The sequence below is a fragment of the Eumetopias jubatus genome, unplaced genomic scaffold (genome assembly GCF_037043125.1).
Source record: "Eumetopias jubatus isolate StellerSeaLion01/CBP00866 unplaced genomic scaffold, mEumJub1_p1.0 scaffold_14, whole genome shotgun sequence".
In the NCBI taxonomy this organism is placed as follows: domain Eukaryota; kingdom Metazoa; phylum Chordata; class Mammalia; order Carnivora; family Otariidae; genus Eumetopias; species Eumetopias jubatus.
In genome coordinates this window covers 89,107,457-89,120,181 of record NW_028274820.1, presented here as the reverse complement: position 1 = coordinate 89,120,181, position 12,725 = coordinate 89,107,457, and the positions used below count along the sequence as shown (strand labels likewise).

The following is a 12,725-nucleotide window of genomic DNA, read 5'->3' as shown; positions in this document are numbered from 1 at the left end:
AATCTCAGGCAGGCTGAGCTTGGAGCCTGACACAGGGCTTGATCTCATGACCCTGAGATCATGACCCAAGCCAAAATCAATAGTCGGAGGCTTAACCGACTGAGCCAGCCAGGAGCCCCAACTGTTGTATTTCTAAGACAAGTGCTCTAAGAAGTGCCCACTGTTGTGAAAGAAAGTAGCAGATCTGGAAGAGAAATCACCATGGTTCCTAAGAATATCCGATCTGGGATTAAAGCACATCAACTCATTTCTGTAATCACCTGCCATATTTAAAATTTTAAGATAACCAAGTGTTACAGTCCATGTAAGCAAGCAGTTCTACCCATGACTGAAACAAAAGCTTTGCAGAGACTCAGGTTTCAATAACTATTCCTTCCTGTCTGCAGATGTATATTCATTCATTTGCTTATTCATTCAGTAAAGATGTGAGGACCTATTAAACGTTATCATCAGAAAGAGTTTATGAAGCACTCTGCGAGCATGATGCTGTCCCAAGTTTTAAAGCCAATTATGTCTGTTATGAGCACATACACATTACTAAATATTTATCAAATATCAGACATGTTTAGAAAACGATCCTAATTCAATCTTCCAATCTATGAAGCTAAAGTAACTATCTATATTTTAGAGATGAAGAAACAGATTTAGAGGTTTAAGAAGCTAGCCTATATGCATGTGTGGGTACAGGAATTAATGGGAAATCTCTGTACCCTCCCTCAATTTTGCTGTAAACCTATGTACATGGTCTTAAGAAAAAAAAATGAAACTAGCCTAAGGTCTTATAATTACAGAACAACAGACCAGGATTTCAACCCTGGTGTAGCTGACTCTGGAGCCTGGCTCATGCCCACGACACTCTACTCTTACTGAAAGCATAAAAACTGCCAATGAGAGTGGCTATAGGTGGCAGTAAATGGACTTAATTTTCTGCACAAAGGAAATTTCACTGGGAAACTATAAAACATATTAACAGATTGGTCAGTGTCTTTTTATATATGTTTACGAGGCTACCAGAATATTATTCAGCACAGTAATAAAGTAATATATTGACAAATACTATCTCTGCTAATACATCATCCAAACTGCCCAAGAGTCATGGAGAATATTAAATTGGGTCTCGACTTCAGTAACAACTCACCTGAGGGACTTGATGACTTTGTAGATTTGGCACTCAATTACTTGGTGTATCTAGCACTGATGCTAATAAAGTTTGTGGGAATTTGTGATCAAAAGAAGGCCAGTAAACCAGAACAGAATTTCAAATTGATAGGATCACAGAAAGACGTCTACAAAGGCACTTGTTTCACTCAAGTGTTGGTTTTAACACCAATCAGTATGACAGAAATACGTTTCTACCAAAGTATGAAGATACACTAAACCAGTAATTCTTCTGAGGTACCTCTTGTCCTAGAAATCAATGGGTGGTCTTGTACAGTAAAATGCTGACTGATCAGGGCCTACCTGACGAGCATCCTTAAAACTCAGGTAATTCAACATCACTGTTCTTTTTCTCCAGGTCAGTCAGTCCTCTTAACTATCACTTCTTACTTGGTTATCCATTCTTACACACTTGCTTCTCCCCTTCTTTTGATAAACACATACTATTTCTACCTTCTTAACCAAAATCTTGCTTTGGTCCTCATTTTCTATAATCTCCTTCCCCTTCTGTCCCTAGGTTCCAAACTTACAAAGCAGCCTTCACATGTATTTCTGTTACCATGATGTGGTTTAGGCCCGATTTCTCTCCCACGCTCCAGTTCCAACTATGTGACTACACGCTTGATATACTCACACATTTCTCTCATAAGTTCAACCCTAAATTCTGAGACCTAAATCCTTTTCCCATAAAATGGGTAATTCCTTCTGTCTTCTTTCTGTGAGTGGTTTCTTATTCTTCCTGGCCTCCAGGTTTAAAACTTCAGAACGGTCTTTGGCTACCTTCCCTCACCTTTGTACCGTGTAGGAATTAGTACCCCGGGGCACCAGGCACTCTTTCTCAACTCTCTATTAGTTTGTCCCTACTCATCCATCTGACAGCCACCAACTTAGTTCAACTCATGCAGTTTCTCTCACTGTCTGCCCCTCGTCTCTTCTTTTTCCAGTCCCTCCCATACACCATGAACAGAATGGTTTTCCTAAAACACTGTTGCCAATGTCATCTTAAGGCTATTTTGTCATCTGCATCAATCTGACCTCAGTATCTACTACCGATCATATCTTAAGTCTTCTCAACATGAACCAAGAACTCAAAGAGAATCAACTACTTACCTCTTCCCTGAACATACATGCCTGGGCCCTCTCATTTTTGGAATGCCTGACCTAGATAGATTACTCTCTTTCCTTGATACCCTAACAAACCCGTCCCAAAAACAGTTCCAATGTTTTCTCTCCAATGACTCCTTCCGAAGACACTCTAGGCCAGCTGTCCCCCTTTCTGAGCTCTACAGTACCCATTTGACACATCGTTAAACAAGTGTTCATCAAAAACTGCCTGATATGATGACATATCATTTAAGGAAAAGATACCTGACTACCCCAATTTTTATAGTTGTTTACTTCCATCACAGAGCCATGAAACATACCAGAAAAATCAAATATATATACAGTGAATCACTGAAATTTACAAAATGTGGTAAGAAGCCTTGATGTATATGTTTTTAATACACACGTGAGAAATAGTCTCCAAAACAGAATGAGCCCTATAAATGACTTCTCGGTACAAAAATCATTTATAATACAAGTAAGATTAAAAAGGGATAGCTATGATTTTAATCATAGGCTTTGCCAGGTTTGTTTCCTTCACCGTATTTCGCCTCTTTTTCCTAATATTATTTACCACCAGCTGGAAAATACTGCATTAAAACAGGTAAAGTTTTATTTTGACACCAAATTATAAAAAGTGCTTTTTAAATATCTCAAAGAACAAAAAAGCTCCTTTTTCTAAGATGCTTGAAATTTGTCTGAATTAGGCGAAATCTTCTACTACCAAGTCTTGACACAAACATCAGACACCTAGTATTAAAATATAACCATGTAATTTCTTGGTGATTCCACATCATTGTGGATAATGTACTGAATCTTCTAAATTGTACATAAACATCCTAAACCATTACCTATGAGTTCAAATTTCCATTTTTATGAAAGGAAATAAGCCACACATGTTGTCTTTTGCCTGGGGAAAATCACCCACTACTGGAATTCTGGCTGAGAGAGTGGAGTTCCATTGTTACAAGCATGGCAACCAGAGTCCACTGTGTAAGGGGTCATTATATATGATAAAAAACATATCTTGCCCATAGAAAACCTACAGAAGATTATCGCATGTTCTTGCTGACTCTAAATTCCTTCATATCTTTTCTCTTTTTAAATACAGGGAATTCCTGTAATAAAAGTCAAAGTTTGGGGCACCTGAGTGGCTCAGTTGTTAAGCATCTGCCTCCGGCTCAGGTCATGATCCCGTGGTCCTGGGACAGAGCCCTGCATCAGGCTCCGTGCTCCGCGGGAAGCCTGCTTCTCTCTCTCCCACTCCCCCTGCTTGTGTTCCCTCTCTCACTGTCTCTCTCTGTCAAAGAAATAAATAAAATCTTTAAAAAAAAAAAAAAACAGTCAAAGTTTATGGGTGTTTTAAGTTTAACTTCAAAGGTATTAATTTATAAAACCAAAGACAAGAATTATGTTGGATGGTTCTGCAGTAGAAGCCAAGAAATATAATACTTTAAAGAACATACAAATTGGGGTGGTCAGGCATCTCTTCTGCTATAATATTTGATTAGCAGTTGCTAAGATGCTAGTCAGAAATCTCATGATGTATAAAGCAGGGCCAAGATTTTGAGATTTAGAACTTGCTTAGCATTGGTAACATCATTCTAAATGAACCCCTCAGTTACCACTCCACCTTCTTTATTTAAAATATTGCTTGTGGCTGCTTATGTCATACACCAAGAGTTTCCTAAAAATAAATATGGAATTTACCAGCTTGCAGTGAACACATCTCCTGTCTTCAGCTCCTACATTAATCTAAGTAGAAACATCCAGATCCTCCCAAGTAGTTAATATGGTAAATCCCTTTCAGTAGCTTCCCAGCTTAGAAAATCCTCACCTCATCTAAAAATTGTTCCCCAACTACACAGTGGACTCTGGTTGCCATGCTTGTAACCATGGAACTCCACCCTCTCAGCCAGAGCCTACTCGACTGGGGAGACAGCCAACCTCCAATAAGGGCATAAGGGCATCAGGTTCTCTTTCCCAGTTATGTATTAGTGGGATACAGTCTCTGCTGGTCAATGGAGATGAAGAGATGTAAATTCTTTAGGGCAACCTTCTCGTACTGTGTGGATGAAAAACCAAAGAAAGCCAATCTGCAGAGAGAGAATAAAAGAATGAACTAGATGACCAGATACAGAGAAACAGGAGACCCACAGAAGAGAGATTTAAAGGTTGCAACCTAAGTTTTCCGTATTTTACAGGTCTCAAATCCAGTTGCTAATAACGTCTTAAATTTTCTACTCTTTGGTTCCACAATACATCCTTTTGGCCTTTAATACATTTTCCTTATTTTTTCTTATGATAGCTTGAATGGGTTTTTGTTTCTTCACCAAGATACCTATGGATAAGTGAATATACACTAACATGTATCTAGTGACATTTATATCACAGTTTTTTGCATAACACTGGTATCTCATGATAATAAGAGGAGCAGTTTATACAGATTTCAATCTGTGCACTAAGAAACCAATTCTCCTCACTACTAACTTCAAATATTCCATGATTTTACAGTAAAGCCATACTGTACTTGTCCCATGTGATGAATCTGAACATTAGAGTGCTAAAAGCAGGAGCAATAATAAGGTGAAAAGAAATCACTATGAACTAAGACTCTACTTCTCTTGAGCAATATCTTGAATGTGCCTATATTAAATACTCTTATTTTCATATCTTACTTTTCAAATGCAGATGTCCAGTTTTTGTTTCAGGCACAGCAAAGTAGCTTCCACTGGACTAACACTTAGACTGATAATAATTATAAAAGCTAAAAAGATCAGACCAAAAAAAAATAATAACTTGAAGGCCATGGAGAGAAACCAAATTACGCAGAAACTGGTAGCTGTGATCCCTGAAAGCACACTAGTTGAGATCCTCTGGCTTCCTCCCAGAGGTAACTTCCTACTTTCCATGGAGCAAGGGAAGAACCCAAGCAGAAACTACAGTCTCAGTGGATGGAGGAGACAAGGCTAGGTCCAGGGACACCAGGATGTCCAGAATCTGAGAAGAGAAATCCAAAGAAGGGGGAGGAGCAAAATCAGTGTAATATGCCCCTCAAACTATTACCTTGATTCCAGAAAATATTAAAACAGAAACTGAAACAATATTTTAAAAATTAGGACCACTTAAAATTACTAAAAACTATCAGATTTCCCCCATGTATGTTGCTAGTGAATGAAATGTTAATGACCAAAAAAAACCCAGAAAAATTTAGTTTTTCAATGTTGCATTTTCATTTCCCCGTTGTATAAGGACTACAATATTCTGCAGTAAGGAAACTAAAAGAAAAATAAACAGTCGTTTTGAAAATGGAATGGCTGCCTGCTTAATTATACTCATTATCAACTGTAATTGTGTAATTAAAACCACTATTAGTATGATCTTGTGAACAGTTCCTCAGTGTTTAAAGTAAAACAAACCAAAAATTCAATGAGGACACATGTGTTTTCTGGTCCTGTACCAAATACCTGATCGGGAAAAACCTAGATCATGTTTAGCTCCCCACCAACCCCAACAGATGTGTTCTTAACAAAGAAAACTCAGTTGGTATCTTCCAAAAAAGAGTTTCCATTTTTTTAGTTAAACATACTATTTAATACCTAAAATATGCAAAGTATTGTGCTGGATATAAAAACAAGACTCAAAAATAAATCCTTCCTTAATAGCAAAACAAATGACTTTTACTATATATGTAAAATTGTTTAAGTGTTAAAATTTTTAAAGAGTTAAAAGCCAAATCAATCAATCAGACCTTCCTGTCATATGCTTATCTACAGACAGACACACACATGAATGACTACAATACAAGGGAAAGTAGTAAGCATCAGGACAAAGAAATTGCTATGAATACTTATCAAAGGACAAAACTACTCCTAACTGGAACAATGAAACAGGGTTTCAAGATCATGGCACACACAAGATATAAATAAAATCTTAAAATGTGTAAAAGCTGAAAACCAAAATGGTGGAAGGACAGAACAAATCAAGAAACGGTGCTGAGGAAATTCAGAGTATCTTTAGTGAAGAGCAAATAGTACAGGTAAGAGCAAAATTAAGAGAGGCAGACCTGGCAAGTTGGTAAATGGACAAACTTCTCAGGACCTTTAACACCAGGCTCAGGTACTGAAGCTAATACAAAATTAGACAGCAATAAAAGGTTGTGAGTAGGTCAGTAAAATGGTGATAAATATACTTTAGGTAAATTAATCTAGCAGCATATGAAATAACAGATTAGAAGGGAATGGGATTTGGGGCAAAATGAATGATTAAAAAAATAATTAATGATTAAGGAAGTACTTAACACGTGAAGAGAAAACCTACCAAAATCATTTAAAAAAAGAAAAAAAAAAGGAAAAAGAGAGGTGCTCCTGGGTGGCACAGTCAGTCAAGTGTCCAACTCTTGGTTTTGGCTCAGGCTCCGAGCTCAGCAAGGAGTCTGCTGAAGTTCCTCTCTCTCTCTCCCTTTGCCCCTCCCCATGCGTGCACGCTCTCTCTCTCTCTCTCTCTTTAAATAAATAAATCTTAAAGAAAAAGAGAGGTTAACTAAAATAGTGGAAATGGGATTGTACAATTAGGGATACCTCTGAGAGTCAATGGAGAGGGGAAAAAAATGAACAAAATTTTACAAGTTATTCTGCAAAGGAAAGAGGGGGAGAAATAAAGAATAACCAAAAGATTGCTCATCTGAGGAAGAAAAATCCTATGGTTCCATGAACAATAACCAGGAATGCAGGAAAAGTCTGTTTCGTACAGACAATAAATTTAGTTTGAAATATACTCCCTTGTGAAGCATATGAATATTCATATTCATGTGTACCCTCAAATGCATACTTGTGAAAGGGGAAATAATGTTGATGAAATTTCCATGATTTATACATTACTTAACTTGCATTAGGACTATTAAGTATATTTCTATACGGTCTCTGAAGGACACTTTGAAGGACATATGCCCTTGAATATTTATAATGTGATTTTATCCCACAGTATCTTTTAAAACAGCTTTGTTGAAGTATAATACATGTACCATGAAATTCACCCATTGTAGTGTACGGTTTATAGATTTTTAAGCAAATGTATACAGTGTAACCATCATCACAATCGTTCTAGAACACTTCTGACACCTCAAAATTTCCCTTATGATGTTAGCTGCAGCTTTTCCATAGAGCCTTTCATCAGGCTGAGAAAGTTCCTTTCTAGTCCTTGTTTGCTAAAGGTTTTTGTTTTTTAACCATCATTGCGTGTTAAGTGCTTTCCTGTGTCTATTGAGATGATTAAGTGGGTTTGGCCCTTTATTCTATTAATAACTGTGTATTACACCGATTTTTTTTATAAATCCCACTTAATCATGGTGCATAACACAGTTTTAGGTTGACAGGGCCAATCTGCTAGTATTTTGTTCTAGAATTTTGCGTCTATGTTCATGAGGGACATTGCTCCACACTCTCCTGTGATAGCCTTCCCTTTTTATCAGGCTGATACTGGCCTCACAGGATGTACTGGAAAATGTTCCTTCATATCTCTGGTTTCTAAACAAGTTTGCAAAGGATTGATATTATTTCTTCGTTATATTCTTGACAGCGCATCAGTGTGGCTTCTGTTATCTGTAGGAAACTGGTTTTTCTATCTCCCACACCCCTTCACCCATTTGCCCAGCCCCACAGCCCCCTCCCCTCTGGCAACCATCAGTTTGCTCTTTGTACCTACGGGTGTTTCTGGTTTTTGTTTTTAGGAAAATTTTCAGGTTAAGGTTAAGGTTAGGGTTAGGGGTTAGGGTTTAGGGTTTGGGGTTTGGGGTTTGGGGTTTGGGGTTAGGGTTAGGGTTATTACTAATTTGTAGAAGGACAATTCAGATTTTCCACTTCTTGAATCAGTTTTGGTATTTTGTGCCTTTCTAATATATCTCCATTTCATTTAAGTTGTCTAACTGGTTGGCATAAAGTTGTTCATAATATGCCTGTATAGGGTTTTTTAATTTCTTTAAGGGGTGTGGTAATGTCTCTTCTTTCATTCCTGATTTTAGTATCTTTTTAATTGATCAGTCTAGCTAAAGATTTATCAGTTCTGATCTTTTCAAAGAATCCACTTTCAGTCATTACTTTTTTCAATTGTTCTTCTGATTTTTACTTCATTGATTTTCACTTTAGTCTTTATCATTTCCTACTTCTGCTTGCTTTGGGTTCTTTCTCTCTCTTTTTTTTTTTTTAGCTCTTAGGGTGCAAAGGGACATGGCTGATTTTCGCCCATGTTGTATTTAGAAGTTAGTTGTTTTATTTCGAAGTATTTGATAAGATTCAAATTTTCCTCTTATTGTTTAATTCTGTTGTGGCTAGAGAACATACTTATTCCATGATCTAATGTGTGGTCACTATGTCACTGTGCAATAATTTCTGTTCCGATGGTGCGGGGTAGAGTGTACCTTATCCATCAGTTTCACTCAATGCTTAATCTTGTTCAAATCTTATGTTTTCTGTCTAGCTGTTCTATTAATTATTGAAAAAAGTACTGAAATCTCTAACTTCAACCACTGAATTTTCCACTCCTTTCAATTTTGTCAGTTTTTCCTCCATGTACTTTGGACCCTATAATATTTTGATGGTGATTTTTAACTCACTCCGAGAAAACAGAAGACAAATAAAAGAAACCATGCCAGGGTAGGACACAGAAGTGGTCTCAATGCTCCAAGGCACATTTGTATTTCAATACATTCTCTGCCCACTTCATTCAAACATATTTTAAAGCTCATTCTACCTCTTTCTATCACTTTCTCCCTTTTTCTCAAACTTGACTACGAAGCTCCATGATTTTCTTAACACCATTACAAAGTGAAACTTCCGCTACTGGTTCAGCTTTACTTTGTATGAAGACTAAGATGTTTCATCACACTATGTTAATGATCCCTTTTCTCACTACAGGGCCTTTCCCAGTCTCCTCAATTTCAAAGATGTCTCCTCTATTTAACGTTCCTGCTCCTTTGGAAATACTCCATCTCTGTGGTCTCCAACTCTGAATCCCCCTCTCTGACCACAGTATTCTATTTCTTCCCACCTAATACACACCTTTCCCTTCTCAGCTTGGGCTCAAATTTGGGAAAGACTGGTCTGCACATTAGAATCACCTCGAGAAGTCCTTTAAAGATTAATGTGCCCCCCCCTTAGAAATGCAAAATGAGAGGGTGACATGGAAATGCAGGGAATGTGTGCTTGAAATTGACTCTACAACTCACTAGCTGTACGACCTTCACAGGTGGCTTCACCTGGCTAAGCCTTGTTTCCCTCATCTGTGAAATAAGGATAACAGAATCTACTCCCTAGAATTAATATGAGAAGGAAAAGAAAAAAAATACATAAAATGCTTAACACATAACAGGCTGTTATTATCTCTGGGGATGAGGCTCAGAAGATCTGCTGTTGTTTTTTTGTTTTTTGTTTTTTTAATGCAGCCCAAGAGCCGTGTAACTAAGACATTATCTCCCTGTGCCTTAAAATTTTGGTTTTCTCAACTGTAAGACAGGAGTAATAATATCACCCGCCCCAAGGAACTAGCATCAGGATTAAGTGAGTTAATGCTATCAATTTCTTAGAACATCGCCTGGAGCACAGCAAACATATTATCAGCATTATTAAATAAACAAAATTATCTCTACATCCTCATCATCTTCCCACTGCTCTCACTCTTCTCTTTCTTCTTTCCTCCTCCCCTTCTCTCTATAATAAAACCTCAATGGCTAAGTCTAGGTTTCCGCTAATACTCATTCTCTAAACTTGTGGAACACTTGCACTTCAGTGAGTCTGACTACCATGTCGTCCAATCCAACTGTTTGCATGCTGAATATCCTTACTCTTGTTCTTGTTCTCTTCCATTCTAGTTACTTCTACATTTCAGATGATTCCCAAGTCTCCCTCTACCAGCATACTTTCTCCCAAGTTCTACAGATGTACTGCCATTGCTTGCAAGAGCGTCTGTCTGGTTTCCACACCGTTATTACGATAAGGAGATGAAAACAGCACAACAGACACGAACAGAGTACCGAGGCATGGGGTCAACAAACAGCCTGACCAAACACACTCTTTATCACCACCATTCTTCAAAAGGAGGGAGGGAGGAAAGAAAGAAAGTTCCCCTTAGCTCCCTTCGTTGTTAATACCATTATCATTTTACTAATCTCCCAGGATGAAAACCTGTAGTTAGCTCTGACTCTTCTCAGTCTGGTTGCCCAAATCACCTGCCAAGTCCTATAGATTTTATACTATGCACCTCATGTCCATTTCCTCTTCTAAATATTTGCATCCCTACACTCATCCTGTTAGATCTGGTCCCCATTATCTTTTTCATCAAGTATTCCAGTAGTCTCCCAACTGGTCATTCTGCCTCAAACGTCTCATGACCATCTATCCCACAGCTAATGCAGAGCACAATGTTCTCATTCTTCTTCTCAAATCTTTCAATGGCTTCCCCCTTGACTGCAAAATAAACCCCATCTCCTTACTGTTATTCAGCACCTTCCACTGACCCCAACTGACCTCTGTAGCCTTAGTTCCCATGAATTATTTTTACAAAGTTCCTGTTTGTTTAACCTAGATTTTGTCCTGTTCCTTATATAAGTCCCAAGGTTTTTTTGTTTTTTTGTTCTTTTGGTCATGTCTGAGTTTATCCTTTTTTTGATAACCCTTACTTGTTACTACCTTTTCCATCTATCAAGCATGGGGGAATGAGATCAAGAAAGTGAATTTAAGTATAACCTGATTGATTTTATTATTTTTTTTAACTTGATTGATTTTAACAAACTACAGGTGCTCCATTCAGATATGCCCGGAGATGTCAACCCCAGGTATGAGGAAGCAGAGGTAGGTAAACACCTTTGAAGTTTTATCTTCTCATGGAGGTGTAATTTCCATCCTCTTCTTTCAAAGTTCTTTTTGTAGTGGGCTTTTAATGTCACTTACCCTTAATCTTAAGATGAGAGCTAGCTGCCTCTATCTTCACATTAGATGTAAATGTGTGACACATGCTTGTGGGTAGGACAGACCTTTCTTACCCTCTTTTCTACCTTGAGGTCAATATCCCAGTAGTAAGCTGACATCCAAATTGAGACTATCAGACAACCAACCAGTGAGCTTATCTCCAAAAGGTACTGGCTCTTTTTCTGGTTTTCATATACTTATCACACTCATTTTAGATCAACACTAGACACTGATCATTTATACCCCACAGAGGGAAACATGTGAAAACTGTAAATGCTTCTGATGATCTAGCTCCTATTTTACCACTATCTGTAAACACAGATTATTTATTCATATTGACACAGATATTTATATATACTGAGAAAATAAACATGAGTGGGCATGCTGTGTGGACGTGTCATAGGTCTCTGCCTTCTGAGAGGTTACCACCTATCCTAACGGTTAAGTAGGATATCACTCTCATTAAAACCCACGCAGCCATTTGTATCGCTCAAGGATCTTATCTTACAGTTGCTTGCCTTCTCTTCTGCCTCTTAGTTCAGGCCATGCCTCTCCTTTGTATCTGTTAACATCTAGCAGAGTGTCTTGAACAAAGCACAGGAACTCTCTAGTAGGTCACCTAAATTCAAAGTAAGATGCTCTAAAGGGCAGCTACGTATTGATGTTTTACATTCGCAGATGAGCTCCTTGGAGTAGAACTACAGCCCCCATGGTGAAACTTCAGGCTTTTTGAGGTACGTTAATTTACTCACATCACAGGAATACCATTTATTAAATTCCTGCTCCAATGAGATAAGTGCTACCCTAATGACCTGAAAGAGTTAATGCATCTTGGAAAAGACCCAAATTGCTCTCTGGAGAAAGTTTATTCAATTAGGTGGCTCCGACACAGATTTTTCAATTAGCAGTTCAGTTACTACAGATTCCTTCATATTGGTTATCTGTAATCTGTGAACATCGACACATATGTAAGAAACAATGTTTGCTTATAGTTCATTCAAAATAGAATCTTTAGGATTTAACAAGTGCAGATGCAGATTCCCTGAACATTTATTTTGTACCTACTGAATGCCAGAAACTGTGTTAAGTCCCTTCTCATTAGGATTTGAGGGGAATATTCTGAAGAGTGGGGGGGGTCATGGGGCTTGGAGGAACTGAATATACAAAGCACGAGGACACAAAGACAAATAAAATGGTTCCTTCTTTAAGGAATCCACAAAGATCTCAACTGAATTCATCTAAGGCTTTTCAGAATCTGGTTTTGGGCTATCTAATCACATTTTACACTCTTCTTATGAATTATGTATATGGTAAATTCAGTAAGGTACTGTTGTGAACACGTTCATATTATCCTTATCTCGAATGATCCTCAACTTCTTTCAAGGACCAGTTCAGCTCCTATCAAACACACAAAATCTTCTCTGACCAACCTATCTTAAGTCATCCCTTACATTCCTGCAGGATCCACAGATGGTTACCTGGACTTGGTAATTAACCATATGC

At 37.9% G+C, this 12,725-nt stretch overlaps 1 protein-coding gene across 2 annotated transcripts in view; it reads right to left on the bottom strand.

Moving 5' to 3' along the window:
* Positions 1-12,725, bottom strand: part of EXOC4 (exocyst complex component 4) — a 721,833-nt gene that overhangs the window by 530,098 nt on the left and 179,010 nt on the right. The window lies entirely within an intron of this gene.